The following is a 19340-nucleotide window of genomic DNA, read 5'->3' as shown; positions in this document are numbered from 1 at the left end:
AACAAGACATCAAACTTGATCAAATGGAGCTTAAGTACTGTTGCAGGAGACAGACAAAAAGCAAATATAAAAATAACTGACTGCAACAATGAAAATAAAACAAGTGGATAGGATGGAGAGGCAATGGTGCAATTTTAGACTGAGTACTCAGGTATCTGAAGAGGTAACATTTAAACTGAGAGCTGAATGACAAAGAAAGAAGCTCATCCTTGATGGAGTCTAAAAAAATGTTCTTCCAGTGAGAAGAAACAAAGGCAGAAATTATCTTTAGGACCATTCCAAAGTTCCATAGCATTATCCTAACATTTAACATGGAATTTGTACTTTTCAGTGTTTTTGTTTACTATTAATATTTTAGCCCCAAATCCTTCATGGGATACAGAAAATGAACTTTTACTATACAAACTCAGGAACAAACACACAATTGATTATATGGCAAAGATCCACTCATTACTATATTAACAGGCTGTGCATAAATGTAACATTGGGCAAAGAAGAGAAACAGGTAAAAAACCTGTGTCCCTGCTACTATTCAATAATTTACTCATAGTCACTGTTAAAAGGTTATCATTTCTATTACTTTCATTTTCATCTTTTTTTCTTCCTGGTCAGTCTCTCCTTATTGCTTACTATGACATTACAATAGCTACTGTGCTTGCCTCCACACCTCTCATTTCTTCCCCTCTCAACACCTTCTTACACAGTAATACCAGAATAATTTCCATGAGCACAAGGTTTTGATCATAACATGCCTTGTTGCACAACTATATTTCCCTCCCTGAAGGCTTATTAGAATGCGACTGATCATAGGTGACATTTTTAAAGGATAATCCTAAATCAGCTCTAATTTATCAAAAGGGTCACTCATTTTCAAATTCGATAATTTATTTTTATTAACTAACTACATAGGAATACATTTCCTAAATGATTATTGCAGACTATAAAACCCTTTAAGAACAAGAAGTGGCCATTATTAACTGCACTTAGAACAATAATGTACATATGAAAGTGATTTACACTCACTGACCATTTCTATTATTTTAGTGAGTACAAAAAGGAGGAAGAGATCCCACAACTAAACAATAATAGAAAACATTGATATGTTTTGAATAGAAAACACAGATAAACACCTACATAGAGGAAAAGTAAAAAGTGTAGAAAAAGTCAAAGCAAATTTAAATTTTTATACTGCTACAAAACAAATGTCACATAACCTAAGGTACCTTGTTCCCTTAATACAAAATAAAAATAAAAACTTAACTGCTTATAATGAGTGAAAAGCACGTTGTGCATTGATAAATATTTAAGTCATTAGTCAAAGACCAGATATTGATTCTTATTATTCACTGGTAACAGAACTAGATAAATGACTGTAAATCAAGAATTAATTACAACCGAAACTGGTTTGGCTCAGTGGATAGAGCATCGGCCTGCGGACTGAAAGGTCCCAGGTTCGATTCTGGTCAAGGGCATGTACCTGTGTTGCGGGCACATCCCCAGTAGGAGATGTGCAGGAGGCAGCTAATCGATGTTTCTCTCTCATCGATGTTTCTAGCTATCTCTCTCCCTTCCTCTCTGTAAAAAATCAATAAAATATATATATATATAAAAGAATTAATTACAACCCTGGCCGGTGTGGTCAGTTGGTTGGACACCGAAATGTTGCCAGTTCTATTCTAGGTCAGGGCACATGCCTGGGTTGTGGGCTTGATCCCTGGTAGGAGGCATGCGGGAGGCAGACGACTGATGTTCTGCTCTCACATGGATGTTTCTCTCTCTTTCAAAATCAATAAAAATACAAATTAAAAAAGGATTAATTACAAAAAATTTAAGAAATTTCCCATGAAAAAATTTTAAAACAAGATAGCTATAAACCCTGTGTATTTTTAGGTGACATGGGCTTAGCATAAGTGACTCCATTTTGGCCCTGTTGTCTTGTTTTTAACAAAGCCAATTTTTTTTGTCTATAAACATATTATTATATTAGACTTTTACAAGAAACCTTTTTTCTTAAAATTCTATTTGCTAGTACCTTAACAAATCAATAAACTATGACTTTATAAGTAAAGTCATACTCTATTGAATCTTTTTTTTTAATCTTTAATAAAACCTAAATCCTGTTCCCAAAGCCTCAGAGGACTTGCTCTTGGAATGGTTTTAAAATCAATTTGTTTATTAAAATTGTAGTCTGAGTTCATGGAAAACACAAATATAACAGATTATACAATATTAAATTATCACCTTAAGTTATAATTTAACAATAATGACCAAGATTGTCTGAACAGCATTTAAGAAAAACCACTGATTTAATAGAGGACAGTAAATATCAAATGGATTTTAAAAAATTGATTTCAGAGAGGAAGGGAGAGGGGAGAGAGATAGAAACATCAATGATGAGAGAGAATCATTGATTGGCTGCCTCCTGCACGACCCCTACTAGGGAATCAAGCCCACAACCTGGGCATATTCCCTGACTAGGAATCAAACTGTGACCTCCTGGTTCATAAGTCAACACTCAACCATTGAGTCACACTGGCCAGACTGGACCCCCTTTTATTTTAAAGCTTTCAATAATCATACACAAAAGACCAAAAAAATTTGCATGGGAAATGGATTTCAATGGATAATCAAAAATTAGTGGTCATGAACAAGGCTGAATTTATGCAATTACAGTATACACAGATTTTAAAAATAATAGTCCCATAAGAAATTATTGGTTATGAACACCAGACTGAATAGGAATAAAAAAGATAAAGAAAAAGAGGGTATTTCTCAGCTAATAATTGTCAATTTTTTTCTGTAAAGTGTCAGGTAGTAAATACTTTGGTTTTTGTGGGTCAACTCCGATGTAAATTAATGAGCATGGTTGTATTACTATAAACTTTATTTATGGACAGTGAAATTTCATGTAAATGTTCATGTGTTATAAAATATCACTTTTATTTTGACTTTTTAAAACATTTAAAATTGTAGGAGCCATTCCTGGGTGGTGGATTATATAAAAATGGATGGCAGGCTGGACTTGGACCATGAACTAGATATAAGTCATCCTCTGTTCTAAGTCATATATTTAATCACACTGTCACCCCCTGAACACAAAAAGAAACTAGACGCTTATCTCCCTCATTTTCTACACCTATATCCCAAATATTTTAGAATCTATCTCCTACTTTTATCATCATGGTCTTAATTGAGTCATCATTTCTTACTTTGAGAACTGCCAAATACAAAACAAAATTAAAAACACTCTATGTGAGCTAATGCCTTCAGGAATGGTCACACCTCCAATCCATCCTAAGAGATTGCTACTAGAGTAAATCTCTCTGAAATACAAGCCTACTACCATATTTGATTGATCAGGTATAGATACACAAATAAAAGCAAAGACTATTTTAAAAATACACCAATAAATTTGATTTTTTTTTTTTTAGAGAGAGGAAAGGTGAAAGGAGAGAGCTGATTTAATGTTAAAATATCAAACATTTAAATCACAACTAAAGAAAAACAGAAGTTCTTACAAATGCTAATGAAATATTTGCAAACTTGCATATTTAAGAGGAGACAAAGATAATCCTAATACAATGTAAAAATGTAGAGCCCACATTTGTTGACCAAAATATAACCCTAGAATTTTAAAAATCCTTAATAATCAGAAATTGAAATACATTTCACTTTTACATAGCTTATATAATAAAAACACTGTATAGAAAATGAAATAATGAGTGAACAGATCTAGGCTTTGAGCATCAATGGCTGCCAATATTTAAAATGATTAAAAGGTATTATGTACCTCCTGATGAAAGGACAAAAAAGCATCCAGGGTCTTGCCTAACAGATTAAGCCTAAGTCCATTCAAACTCTGATGCTACCTACCAATCTGGAGAAAATATAGAAGAAAATGTTTAACTGTAACATGAGTATGAAATCAGCAAATTCCACAGCTGCAGCAAACTCACAAGATCAAACAGCCCAGGTTCTGCAGATCACTTAAAAAGAAAACAAAGGGTTGGAGGAAGAAACCATAGATTAAGAAAAAATTTAAAAACAAAACCAATTTTTTAAATGGGCAACACTAAACTGTGGTGTCCAGAGATGCACACTTGAGTGATAAACCATAAAATTAAATAAATTATTATTATGGAAGTCAGAAGTGTGGTTAATTCTGGAGGAAGTATGGGTGCTGTAACTGGCATAAAGCACATGGAAGGGATTCTCCAGGAGCTGGCAACGCTCTATTTCTTTCTTTTTTTATTTTATTGATTTTATACAGAGAGGAAGGGAGAGGAATAGAGAGTTAGAAACATCGATGAGAGAGAAACATCAATCAGTTGCCTCCTGCACACCTCCTACTGGTGATGTGCCCGCAACCAAGGTACATGCCCCTGACCGGAATCGAACCTGGGACCCTTCAGTCCGCAGGCTGACGCTCTATCCACTGAACAAAACCGACCAGGGCAACGCTCTATTTCTTGACCACAATGCCTCTCACTTCTAACCAAAAACACCTTGATTATAGTATGGGTAAATTTTAACAAACATTTAAGGAATTAATCCCTATTATGTTTAAATTGTTCCATTACAAGAAGAAAGAAAAGTGTCCTAATTCATTGAATGTTTGCATGACTTTAACATCAAAACACAACAAAGAAAGCACACAAAAAAATGATCTCACAATGTAACATGACCAAGAAGAAATCTTTCCAGAAATGCAAGGGCAATTTCATATCAGAAAATCTAGTAAGTGACTGCATTAGTAAGCAAAAGAAGAAAAGATCATACTATTATATTACTGAATGTAGCTAAACTTCGGTAAAACTTAACTCGTCTTTAATTAAAAAATAAACTAAGCAAATAAAAAACAAAACTTTCATTCCTCAATAAAGCATTTATTAGCATGAAACAAAATACAAGTAACAGATATAATGGTAAAACATAAATAATTTTTTCTTAACAGCCAGAAACAATCAAGACTACTGGCTATTAATGCTTTTTCAACACAGCAGGAAGATTTTTAGTGAACTCTATAGGAAAAGTATGAGAAACAAGAAGTTAAACTTTCAAAGGAAGGCAAAATTATACTTTTCAGTTGTCATTATCTATTTACAAAAACATGAAATAATCAACTGCAAAATATTTTTAATTTATAAAATACATGACTTCATAATTTTAAAAAAAGCTTTCCTATATACCCAAAACTCCTCACAATTCAATGTTTGTTATGCCAGAGACTGTGCTAAATACTAGACAAACCAAAAAGAACCATAAGAAAAACACCCCCTCATAACAGCAACAGCAAATAGTGCATTGTGAAAAAAACTATGAAGAAAATGTGTTGACTTGTTTGAAGGACTTACATAGCATTTGATTAAATTAAGGTGCGCAACATGTTCCTAAATGGGAAGACTCATAATTGGAAAGTTATATATTTTCCTCAAAGTAATCGATATTTTTAATGCAATTCTATTAGAAATTCCAAAGGGATTGTGAAGACAGAAAGCAGATTTAAAAAAGAAATTATAAAGTCCACCTAACTTGTCTGAATACCTATGATTTCTTTTCAAGAATAATAATATGAAAGGAACAGCCTTGTAAGATGGCAAAATAATAAATCCAGTTATTAAAAAGTTTAAAGTCTGTGTAAAGAGTAACAAATACATCGACAGATTAAAACTACGTCCAAAACAAATCTGTAACTTCATCAAAATTTAGAATACAATGAAGGAATATTTGTTGATGAGTTGACTATCATGAGTAAGAGTTTTAAGGTTGCACAATTAGGTAGAAAGATATTACTGACTTAAACTGGAGAAACTAGATGCAGAAGGACCAAATTAAGAAAGAATAGAATAAATTTAATTTCAGACTTGTCAAATTTGAACAATTCTTGTGGAATCCAAGTAGAGAAACATCCAGAAGATAGTTAGATATATCGGTCAGGTGGACATAACAGTGAGCTAGGCTGGAGTTGTCAACTTGGAAGTCATCACGTAAACTTGGTCATGGATGTTGATGAGACTACCAAGAGGAAGGTATAGTGAGGGAGAAAAGCACTTAAAAATTAGGTAGAGGACAGGAAGCTAAAAGAGATGCAGTAATCAATCAGAAAACAGGAAAACCAGGAATTGTGATATCATACAAGCAAGGGCAAGTACAAATTAAGGTGTGAAAAATATCCACTGGAATTACCAAAGCACATTGTTCATGGTACAAGGTTACAGATTCACAGTGTGAAGAATTCAACTGAAGAATCCATATTTCAAGTGTCTTTAGAAAGAGCTAATGTAGATAATATTTTTAAAAAAGAAAATGAGAGAGGAAAAACAGACAGCATAAAAAGGGGGGAGGTGGAAGGACATATACAAACAAAAAACAATGGTCACTACAGAAGAATTACAGATCGTTTTCAACTTTATACACTTTTGTAGTATCTGAATGTTTACCAAAATCATGGAGTAATTATAGGTTAACGGAAAATATAGATTATTTTGAAGAAAAAAATTACCTCCCTAGATATTTCCTTTATTAAAAAAAAATTAAATTACTTAAAAGTTTAAAAAAATTTCAGAGGGGCCTCCTGCAGATCCATAGCATTCTAATTCTTTTATTATGGCCACAGTGTTCATCAACAGCTATTATGAAGCACTCATTATGCTAAAAACACTGGAGATAAACACATAATAAGATACTACCCTTGACAGGAGCCAACAGTGTAATAGCAAACACAGACATGTAAACAAATACTAGTAAATACAATTCAACATGACAACTATATACACAAAGTGCAAGGAAGGTGTAAATTAAAATATTTTATGAAAGAAATAAAATTTGAACTGAATCTTGAAGAAAAATAAGGTGTAAGTTGCGGTCAAGATCGTCTCATTCAAAGGAAACAGAAAGGCAAAAGCTGAGAGGTATAAATATACATTTGAGAAGACTGAGTATTTGTAATGAATTTTAAATCTGCACTCACCATCCTACCCACCGTGTTTCTTGGTTCCCCATGTCTACTCCACCTCTACTGATGAGGACCTCATCAAACCTTCATATCTCTACCTTTAAAGTACTCAGATAAAGTTATCTTTTTTTCTATGTGTTTAAAAAGAAATAACATCTATACATCAAATCATGAGTCTCAAATTTTTAACACCCTGCTTAATATTATTTTGAACCTATCACACCCTACTGCTGAGTGAAAAAAGAAGAAAATAAAAAGTGAGTCCAGCACAATTTACAATAGCTAAGATTTGGAAACAGCCTAAGTGCCCATCAACAGATGAGTGGATTAGAAAACTGTTGTACATCTACACAATGGAATACTACACTGCTATAAAAAAGGAATTCTTAACATTTGCAACAGCATGGGTGGAACTGGAGAGCATTATGCTAAACCAAATAAGCCAGTCAGATAAAGATAAATATCACATGATCTCACTCATTTGTGGAATATAATGAACATCATAAACTGATGAACAAAAATAGATCCAGAGACAAAGAAGCATCAAACAGACTGTCAAACTTCAGGGGAAGGCAAGAAGAGGTGGGGGAAAAGGGGAGAGACCAACCAAAGGACTTGTATGCATGCATATAAGCATAACCAATGGACACTAGGGGGGTGAAGGCCTGTGCCAGGGAGTGGGGGAGGCCTAAGGGAGGTCAATGGGGGGAAAAGGAGACATATGTACTACTATTTGTAGTACTTTAAACAATAAATAAAATAAAATAAAATGAAAAAAATAAAAATTTTTAAAAAGTGAGTCCGAAAATTCAACTTGAGACAAATCAGTATCAAGTAATAAGACTGATTTATCAGCTACCATATTTTCCTAAATAGTTTCATACACTGCTATTTTAAGGAAAAAATAAACAAACTTCATAATTCCAGGAAAGTAATCACTACTGCCATTTTCTTTGAAAAAGTAAAATATGTGCATGGTTGGCTATTGAAATAAGAGTTCTCTCAAGGGAGAAAGTGGTGGTGGGCTAGGGGTTGGAGAGAATAAACACTAAAGAAAACCTCATTTCGGGGAGAAACCAAGATGGCGGCATAGGTAAACACCAGAGATTGCTGCCTCGCACAACCACTTCAAAAATACAACTAAAAGACATAACGGACATCATCCAGAACCACAGGAAGGCTGGCTGAGTGGAATTTCTACAACTAGAAGGAAAGAGAAAAGCATACCGAGACTCAGAGGAGGTGTGGTGCCGAAGTAAAATACAAAGGTGCGGAGGTGCATGCGGAGAGGGCTGGCGGCTGAGGACACGATTGTCTTTTTCAATCGGGAGGGATTCTCAGGCTCTGAGCTCCAGTTCCAGGCGAGTTTCTGGGGACCCAGACTCATACGGGAGAAACGGGACTGTCTGGCATCGTTCGGAACTCGAGGGCAGCTTTCTCTCGGAGGCACTCGCGGTGATTGCCAGGACCTCTGAAGGTAGGACTGAGAGCAGCCATACTGCTGGCTCGCTCGGCCCGCCCTGTTGATCCCCTGGGACCCCGCCCCGCCCAAGCCATGCACGGAGGCTTTTGCATATGAAAGGCCCGGCCCTTTGTAATCTGAAAATAACTAAACAAACTGCAGCTGCCCCAAGGCCCCAGGGCAACTTGCATTGCTTTACAGCTGGCTTCTGCTGGGTAGCCTCAGGCAAAGGCTAGATTAGCACCTCCTTAGATCCAAGAGCCAGTGTACCCAGTGGTCAGAGTGGGACCATCCAATTACAACTCCTCAGATCTATAAGGGACACACTCAGGGGGCAGACTCAGTGAGCAGCAAAGCCCCACTGAAGCAAGTCTTGCCCCATAAGGGGGTCTTCAGCACAGAAGTTCTCCCACCGTAGACACAGCTGATTCTCACAGCCAATTGGCCTGGAGGTCAAATCCTCCCAGTTTTACCTACAACAATCAAGGCTTAACTACAACAAGACTATGCACAAAGCCCACAAGAGGCTGCACTAAGAGTGTCTACCTCAGGTAATTGGGACACTTAGCACAGAAAGCCACTCTATCGACACAGCGAAGCATAAAAAATGCCGAGACAAAGAAACAGGACACAAATGACAGAAATGGAGGAAAGCAAACTACTGGTTATAGAGTTCAAAACCACTTTTTAGGTTTTTCAAGAATTTTCTAGAAACCGCCGATAAACTCAATGAGACCCTCAAGAAATCTAGTGAGACCCTCGATGTTGTGATAAAGGACCAACTAGAAATTAAGCATACACTGACTGAAATAAAGAATATTATACAGACTCCCAACAGCAGACCAGAGGAGGGCAAGAATCAAGTCAAAGATTTGAAATACAAAGAAGCAAAAAACACCCAACCGGAAAAGCAAAATGAAAAAAGAATCCAAAAATACGAAGATAGTGTAAGGAGCCTCTGGGACAGCTTCAAGCGTACCAACATCCGAATTATAGGGGCGCCAGAAGAAGAGAGAGAGCAAGATATTGAAAACCTATTTGAAGAAATAATGACAGAAAACTTCCCCTACCTGGTGAAAGAAATAGACTTACAAGTCCAGGAAGCGCAGAGAACCCCAAACAAAAGGAATCCAAAGAGGACCACACCAAGACACATCATAATTAAAATGGCAAGAGCAAAAGACAAATAGAGTATCCTAAAAGCAGCAAGAGAAAGTCAGTTACCTACAAGGGAGTACCCATACAACTGTCAGCTGATTTCTCAACAGAAACTTTGCAGGCCAGAAGGGAGTGGCAAGAAATATTCAAAGTGATGAATACCAAGAACCTACAACCAAGATTACTTTATCCAGCAAAGCTATCATTCAGAAGTGAAGGTCAGATAAAGAGCTTCACAGACAAGAAAAAGCTAAAGGACTTCATCACCACCAAACCAGTATTATATGAAATGCTGAAAGGTATACTTTAAGAAGAGGAAGAAGAAGAAAAAGGTAAAGATACAAATTATGAACAACAAATACACATCTATCAACAACTGAATCTAAAAATCAAGTGAATAAATAATCTGACGAACAGTATGAACTGGTGATTATAATAGAATCAGGGACATAGAAAGGGAATGGACTGACTATTCTTGGGGGGGAAAGGGGTGTGGGGGGTGCGGGAAGAGATTGGACAATAATTGTGCACCTATGGATGAGGACAGTGGGTGGGGAGTGAGGGCGGAGGGTGGGGTGGGAACTGGGTGGAGGGTAGTTATGGTGGGAAAAAAGAGGAACCAATGTAATAATCTGAACAATAAAGATTTAATTTAAAAAAATAGAAAACCTCATTTCTAAAACAGCATTTTTATTTTCATTTGCTGTTTCTGTTAACAATCACCAAATAGTCATTTATTTATTTCCCCAGATAAAATATATGTGTGGTATATTTCACATATTTTCCAAAAAAGAAATTAAGTTATGTTCTCATTTTTTATAAAAAAGAACTATTTTAGATTTAAGTTAATTACAAATTGATTACTTTTTTTTACTTATATGCTTCAACTTAATTTTCTTTTTTTTTATTGTTGAAACAGTACATATTACATTTGATATATTCTGTCAAAAAAATATACAATCCCATATTTTTACAAGGGAAAGACATGCTAAAAATTCAAACTTTCAAAGTAAGGCTATATGTATTGTGAGTGAAATATTTTTTCTCTTTTGATATTCTCTTTACTTACTATACGTATAATGTAGCATCCTTCCACATTATAACATTACTAGAGGCCTGGTGCACGAAATTCATGCACGGGAAAGGAGGGGTACCTCAGCCCAGCCTGCATCCTCTTGCAATCCGGGACCCCTCAGGGGATGTCAGGCCTAAACTGGCAGTCAGACATCCCTCTTGCAATCCGGGATGCTGCATGCACCAGTGACCATACTTTTCATATAGGTGAAAGGCATCTTGCTGTTGTATTGGCAGCTACATTTTTTTGTCCTGATTATAAAAACATGATCCTTCTGAGGCAGTAGTACCATTTTCCTCATCTTATGGGTGGAAAAACTGAAGCAGGGAGAAGTTAAGTAATTGGTTTTGTCACACAGTTATAAGTGTCAGAACCAGGGCTGACCACAAAATGTGCAAGAGTCCATGCAAGTCATCACTGCATCATCCAGTGTTAAGAGTAGCCTTACCAGGATTTAATTTTTAAATCTAAGAGACTGTTCCCAATATTTAGGGTAGGGTCCCTAAACCTAGCCGGCGATCAGGGCCATCTGTGGGGCTACCGGCAGGTGGGGCAATCGGGGCCCTCCGCTGGCACCTGCCTTGGCTGGCAGCCTGGCACCGCCCACTGCCCTCCCCCCCCAATAGCTGCCGCCGGTTGCCTCCCTCTTGGGGGGTAGTGCACATCATAGTGACCAGTCATTCTGTTGGTCATTCTGCAGTTCGGTCTATTTGCATATTAGGATTTTATTACATTGAATATCACAATATATGAGATTAGTTTTTAAGTGCTCAACATTCTAGAGAGGGGGGATGAAACTAAGGTCACATTAAATTGATAATTTCAGTTATATGAGCATCTCACACATTAAGATGCCTAATTTATACATCTAATAAAGTTGACTGTGAACATGTGGAATCATATATTTAATTTTTAGATACCACCCCACTGTAAATAATTAGTTATGACACCAAAATACATATGTTATATATTCCTAGAAACTGACCTGGTTTAAGTGGCGACAAATTAAAATACGAAAACAAGATAAAACTAACCAAAAGCAAACCTGCTTGCTAAAAGTAACATAGGTAACAGAAGGCCATAGTTTTGAAGATCTGACATGTATCAGAGAGGCCCTCAGGAGCAAATACTGAAATTAGTAAAAGGGGGCAGGGTCTTCTGTTTTTGCTATAAAATAAGGAGCAATGTTCTTTAAATAAGAAGCTTAAGAGCTAAGAATTAGGAACTAAATGTACTTTTAGTTTAATGATATTAAGGACTATAGTAAATATCAAACAAGCTGTCTATGTTTGTATGTATAGGCATATTTTTTACCAGTGCCTATATTTTTACCAATAAATAAAATTCTGATTCTCTTGACTTTGTCCTAGCAAAATGAACTAATCTTCATACCAATTATACAACTTGACAATATATACTCCTTGAAATTAAAGAATCCTAAAGTGATCCATTTTATTTCTAAACAGACATCAGTCATCTCAGACTTTTTTGTTTCAGTATTTCCACAAAAGAATAATTACAAAATTAATGAAATGTTGTACAGTTCTTATTTGGGAGAATAACCTGACTAAAGCAGACCACTCACTAATAAAGTGCAACTTAATAAATCATGTGGAATCTTATTTTGTTCAAACCCTTACTAACTCCTAGCACCATCTGTTACCATCAAAACTATATGACAAGATATGATATATAATTAATAGGTAAACAACAATCTAATTAAAATGGACAAATACTCCATGTTCCTGCCATTTGGGAGCTCTAATTACAGACTAAATTTTAAGCTTGAATTAAATATTTAAGCTGGAAAATTAACTTTCCTTCTCGAGCCTTGAATACATTAATACAGATATGTGAAGCGACTTCCTGATGGGAACTTAAACATGTAATTTAGTTTCATCAAAGCAGTTACTAATTGTTAAGCAGCATTACCTTACCATATGTACACAATAGCTATTTAGAGCTGAAAAGGTGGTTCTAAAGCACCCCTCTGCAACCCTTTCCTGATATAAATATAAAATGTATATACAGCACAGCAGTAAATACTCCACATTGAAAATAAATTACTTAGAGACTTCAGCTTCCAGTGATTTCTGAAGACAATTAGAAACTGGTCTAAATAAACAAAATATAGCTATATTTGACAAGATAAAAACCATACATAAATATAAAAAGCAAAAGATATTCAAGAACAAAAAACATCCAGGAATAATATTATTAGATCACACAAAATTGATTTTTAAAAACCCTGACCTACTGAGTCAAAGTAATGATTTAAGACAGTACACCAATTCTTCTTTTCTTCCTACCTCTTCTTTTCAAGGAATATAGCATACTTTGATAACATTATAGAAAGATTTAGAAAGATGACAACTTATAGGTAAACCTTTTTCTAAATTTTTTATTCATTTTGGAGTGTGGAAAGCATAAGATTTCAGAGCAAAATACCCTAATGGGCACCTGTTTAAGAAAATAAACACTACAAGAATATAAGAAATACAGTTTTCCTTGCTATTTTATTTAGCACATGTAGAAAATGAGAGATTGGTAAGGAAAGGTGTGTATCAGTCATTTTAAAAATAAGTTATTCTAATTCTTTATAAACATAACAAACAATGGTAGGTCAAATATATTAACACAGTTTGGTTATGAAAGAGAACACTGTTAAGGGGTTAGTGGAAACTGCTTTTGTTTATATATTACATACTTTGTTGTTAATATTAAGTAGTATAACTGTTAAGTTATACTAAAAATGACCTCATTTTTATAATTACATAGAAATAGTAGTACATTGCACTGTTTAACATTCAAGGCCAATGACAAGTATATAACCCTTGCTTACACTAAATGTCCTATATTTGAAAATTTTACTATAATTTAAGTAAATTAAAATTTAAATCATAAGATCTGCATTTAAGAATAAAAACCTTTTTGTCTTTTGACAAAATAATATATATTTACTATTTTATATTTATTACTAGAGCCCAGTGCACGAATTTGTGCACCAGTGGGGTCCCTTGGCCTGGCCTGCGGGATCGGTCCAAAACCAGCTCTCCAACATCCCCCGAGGGGTCCCAGATTTCGAGAGGGTACAGGCCAGGCTGAGGGACCCCCACTGTGCAGGGTCAGGGCCAGGGAGGGATGCAGAGGTTGACAGCCAGGCAGGACCTCAGGAGGGCTCCAGGGCATGTCTGGCCTGTCTTGCTCAGTCCGGATCAGCCGGACCCCAGCAGCCAGTTAACCTACCGGTCGGAATGTCTGTCCCCTGGTGGTCAGTGCATGTCATAGCGACTGGTTGTCTGCCACCCGGTGTCAATGCACGTCACAGCGAGCGGTTGAGGCCTTAGCATATCATTAGCATATTATGCTTTGATTGGTTGAACAGCTGACCAGGCACTTAGGGGGTCCTTCAGCCTGGCCTGCACCCTCTCACAATCCCTGTGGGATCAAGACTAAACTGGCAGTCGGGCATCCCTCTCGTAATCCGGGACCACCAACTTCTCACCGCCACTCTGCCTGCATGCCTAATTGCCCCTAACCACTTGCATGCCTGCCTCACTGCCCCTAACCACTCACCTGCCTGCCTGATCACCCCTAACCACTCTCCCTACCTGCCTGATCACCCCTAACCACTCTGCATGCCTGCCTGATCGCCCCTAACTGCTCACCTGCCTTCCTGATTGCCCCTAACTTCGCTGCCTACCTGCCTGATCACCCCTAACCACTCTGCATGCCTGCTTGATTGCCCCTAGCTGCTCACCTGCCTGCCCAACTGCCCCTTACCACTTCTACCTTGGCCCCAGCCATGGCAGCTTCGTCGGGAAGGACATCCAGAAGGACGTCCGGAAGTTTGTTCGGCTCTCCGATCTAATTAGCATATTATGTTTTTATTATTATAGACTATTGGTCTAGGATTGCTTTTTTAAATATATTTTATTGATTTTTTACAGAGAGGAAGGGAGAGGTATAGAGTGTCAGAAATATCGATGCGAGAGAAACATCGATCAGTCGCCTCCTGCACACCTCCTACTGGGATGTGCCCACAACCAAGGTACTAGTACATGCCCTTGACTGGAACCGAACCTAGGACCCTTCAATCCACAGGCCAATGCTCTATCCACCGAGCCAAACTGGTTAGGGCTGGTCTAGGTTTTGCTAACCAATAAGTTTATTATCTATTTTTTCTACCAATATTTCCTTGTATCTGTTCCTTCCAAAAGTTGACAAAATTTAACTCATGCTTCAATTTTACTCATTTAAACTATAGAACATTTGATGTTCCTAGTACAGTGGTTTTCAATCTTTTTAACATCCTGATTTCTGGGCCTCATCCTCTGGAAATTCTGTTTTTTTGTTACTAATGTTGTGGCCTCACCCCATAACAAAGAAACAGAATTTCCGGAGGATGAGACCCAGAAATCAGGATTTTAAAAAGATTCCCAGGTGATTCTAATATGCAGCCAAGGTTGAGAACCACTGTCCTAGTATATTAGTGATCCCTAACTATCTGAATGTGAAGATACTTTTTAAATTTCAAAATATATCACAGATCTGCCCTACTCACAGGTAAGTGAATATACTTCACTGACAGAATACACTAACTAAATATATACATTCCCCTAATGTTTCTTAAGGAACGATTACCAAAGACTGGCAAATACCCACAGGAAGAAAATAAGGACACCCTTTGAATAATCCTTTGAGGTGAATATTTATTTTCATGTTATTCTTTGTTACACAAAGATTAACAAATGAAGGACAATCTAAATAATACTGAGAGATTAAAAACTCCATCCTGAAGGATGTGATGGATACACTAAATCTGGCTGATTTAAGTAGCATGATTGTTTTCTGATATTAAATCAGTCAACTGGAAGATAACAGAAGTTCCTCCATAATGCAGGCTAGAAAAGTCTATTCAATTTTTTTTTAACTCTATGCTGTAAAAGTATATGCCATGGAATTTACTAAGATGACAACTATATAGATATGAAATTCATGACATATTGATTCAACATATTGAATTGGTTTTTAAAACCAATTTATATAAATGATTATAATAGTCTATATTATGTTTAGCCATTGAGGCATATGGTAGCAAATTTGAATTTAATCTTAAATAAATTTACATAAATATAAAAAGTTCAGTAATTTTTATCCACCCTGCATATGAAACAGAACAAATAAAAAAACAAGAGGATTGTACTTTACAAATGCACTTGAGGCAAATTTCAAACAAACCAGAATTCTATTTATTCTTAAAAAGAAACATAAAAAGAATTGACTTCCATAAGAAGAAAAGTAGTAATCGATAGGGAAGGTACTACTAAATATTGAACAGTAAATATTTATGTTTATACATAGAATTAATAAATATAACTATATGTATTCAGCAGTAAACATGTATTACATTTACTATATATGCTTTAAAAATTAATATATCTCAAAGACCTCAGACTGACGTATGGTATACACATATTCAGATGGAACTAATAATTAAGACAGGAGTATAGTAACTCTACTTTGGAGAACTTATGTACTTTACAAAATGAAAGTATTTTTAAAGGCCATCAAGTTTTTCTTGATAGGTACCACAAAATCAGAGATTTCATCCCGTGTTAAGGGTGTCCCAACTTCCTATCATTAGGGCTCAAGCTCTGATTAAGAGATTGAGCCAGAAAAAAATACAGACTCTGAATATGAGGGATAAAGGTCATTTGTGTGAAATAAAGCAATCTTGATAACAAAAACTTACACCTTGACCTCACCTCATCCCTAGTTCCATCCAAATAAATAACTGGCTATATACCCAAAACTTCTAAATATATTAAGCAAAAACTAAGATATGATCCCTAAGTTTGAAGTTTATTGTTTCAGTTTATCAGAGGCATTTTCAAATGTCTACCTTTGCCAGTTGCTTTACACATATTTTTTTCTGATTCTCTAAACCATCTACAAACTACATATTATGCCTATTTTATAGAAAAGGAAACTGTAGCTCAGAGATTAGTTATCTTGTCTAAGGTAACACAACTAGAACTCAGATCTCTAATGCCAAACATTGTTTATGACACTATTTTCTCTAACATTTTATTCTAAAATATTCAAACATACATAAAGTTGCAAGAATGTTACAGTGAACATTCATACACCAACTATCACTGACATTTTACTATACTGTACTTGCTTTATCACTTACCTATCCATCAGACCATCATTTTTATGCATTTCAAAGTTGCAAAAGCTATATTACTTTTTCAACATTTTATTATAAATATTTTTCAGTATGCAGAAAAGTTGAAAGAATTTTACAGTGAACACCCACCTAGAATCTTGACTTATATTTTTGAAATCTTGCTTTACTATAATGTCTATCCATTTGTCCACCCTTCTACCAACCTACCTTATATTATTTTAATTACCTAAATTATTTAATGCAACTTCTAATCCTCTTCTGCAAAAGGAGAGCTAAAGAAAGGTTATTTGTTTGTATTTAAAAATGTTATCTTACCTTTATTACTTTCAGTTCAAGAAATGTTTAGCTAACATGCTTTGAATGTTTTTTCACTTTTTAATTTTTCTATCAGGTATAAAGACACAAACAAACCCTTCATGAGAGGGGAATTCATGTATTTCTCTTTTGAGGAAAAAGAAAGCTCTGAAATGTTTTCTTAGACTATTAGAAAAATTGAAAAATAATCCATTAAAAAGAAAAAAGTTCTTGGGGGGAAAATTGCATTGCCTGACAATTGAATAGATTTGAGAAACTTGGTAGAAAGGTGACTCTGAAACTTTACTTTCCAGAAAAGTAACACTACTAAAACTAAGTAATTAGGTTATCTTTATACTTTTACATAGTATTTACAGTTGTAATTCTATGGTGCGTATACTAGTATTTACTACATACTGCATACATATAATTGACATGTTCTGCTAGTAAAGTTTTATTCTCAATTTATATGAAGGGATTTCAACATACCAGTATTTCCCAGAGTTTCGCTATTAATATTAAACTAATATACCAAGTTATCATACTGTCTCTCTTCAAAGGTCACTTACACCCTCAGTACAAGTGCTTTCAAACTCACTGCAACATTTAGTTCTTTGACTTCATTTCATTTCAACCCCTTAGCACCCCCTTCTAGTTCCACTTCCTTCTCTGTCAACCCTAGAGTAGATGAGCTACTATTTCAACTAACGTTTTACCAATACATTCTCTTTTCTTGCTCTTTCCTGAAACCTTCCAACACTTGCCCAACCTGTCACCTTCTCTGACTTTATATTGAAATTACTGGAAGCAGAGGAAATAATGGACCAACAGGAATTCCTTCCACCTTTTACCCAAGTGAAGCACCCACATCCACTGAAGCAGCCAAGGAGTGTACCATTGCTGTGAGGAGTGCAGTTTACCAACCATTTCCAGCTGTCACACCTTCAGGATCCACAGCAGTGTTCACATCAAGGCCACACTTGCCCCACTCACAGAGGGATGCTAGAGGAAGACCATTCCTGCCCAACAGAGGGCATCTCTAATGGGCAAAATCTGCCTGGCCCCCCAACACCATCCCCTCATCATTGATACGGCTGAGACTTTCTCAAAGCTGTATTGCTATCTGAGACTCTTCCTCCTCCATCTTTCTTCATCCTCTCTTACACAGATGTCAGACCTACTTACACATAGCTCCCTCTTCCTTACCTTCCGATGCCTAACACAATGCTTGGAAAATGCTCAGCAAATAATTGTTTAAAAAATCCATGCCAAGCGTACATCTCTTACTACAACTGATCTCCTAGGCCTGAGATCCATATATTCAACCATCTCCTAAATATTTTTAATCAATAAGATGCTTAAACAGAAGTTATTCTATTACCTTCAAACTGTCCCTGTAGTAATCTCTATTTAAGGAATAACACCACCAATGAATCATCTGCCCAACCCGATACCTGTATTTTCTTCTTGCCTCTCTCACGTCCAATCAACTGAAGAACCCAGTCAATTCTACTTTCTCAATTAGTCTCTTCTTCTCTCTTACTCCTGACTGACTTAATTTAGTGTCTCAATTTATCCCCTTATCTCATGTAATAGTCTCCTAAACTGGTATCCTGGCTCTTGAGATCTCCCTCCAATTCACTTACATGATCAAATGTCGCATAAGTGCTCTTTCTAAATCCAAATCTGATCACACTACTTCTTAGCGTAAATCCCTTCACCAGGTCTCAATGTCTAGCACTATAATCTGAGGCTCTTCTTTCCACATTGGTTCTCCTTCCTCTTTTAGTTTTCCTTCAAGAAAAATGTCCGAACTCTTAGTATTATATACAAGACTCTTCAAAAATTTAAATTGCATATCTCAGGTCTCAATATTAGCCAACATGCAAAACCAAACCACTTGCAGTTCCTCAAATACACTTTAGGTTTGCAGTCATTTCTGCAATGTTTTCCTCTGCCTAGGGTGTCTTTCTTCAACATTCCTCACATGCAGCTCAGCCTGCACCTTCTCTGGAAGTCTCCTTAGAACCATTCCTCAATCCCAACCCCAAGCTGGTTTAAGTATCAGTTTCTGGGGTCTACTAACTCCCATGCATGACTCTATCATTATCATTCATCACACTAGATGTTATTGTTTTTATCTGCCATTCTTTCTCTTATAGACATCAAGCTCCTAAAGGAAAGAATTTTATTTTAACTT

The 19340-nt window shown here is 36.0% G+C and overlaps 1 protein-coding gene across 6 annotated transcripts in view; it reads right to left on the bottom strand.

Annotated features, from left to right (window-relative positions):
- TBC1D5 (TBC1 domain family member 5) overlaps positions 1-19340 on the bottom strand; it is a 417125-nt gene that overhangs the window by 291218 nt on the left and 106567 nt on the right. The window lies entirely within an intron of this gene.

The sequence above is a fragment of the Myotis lucifugus genome, unplaced genomic scaffold (assembly GCF_000147115.1).
Source record: "Myotis lucifugus unplaced genomic scaffold, Myoluc2.0 scaffold_8, whole genome shotgun sequence".
NCBI classification, from domain to species: domain Eukaryota; kingdom Metazoa; phylum Chordata; class Mammalia; order Chiroptera; family Vespertilionidae; genus Myotis; species Myotis lucifugus.
This window is presented reverse-complemented; position numbering and strand designations above follow the sequence as displayed.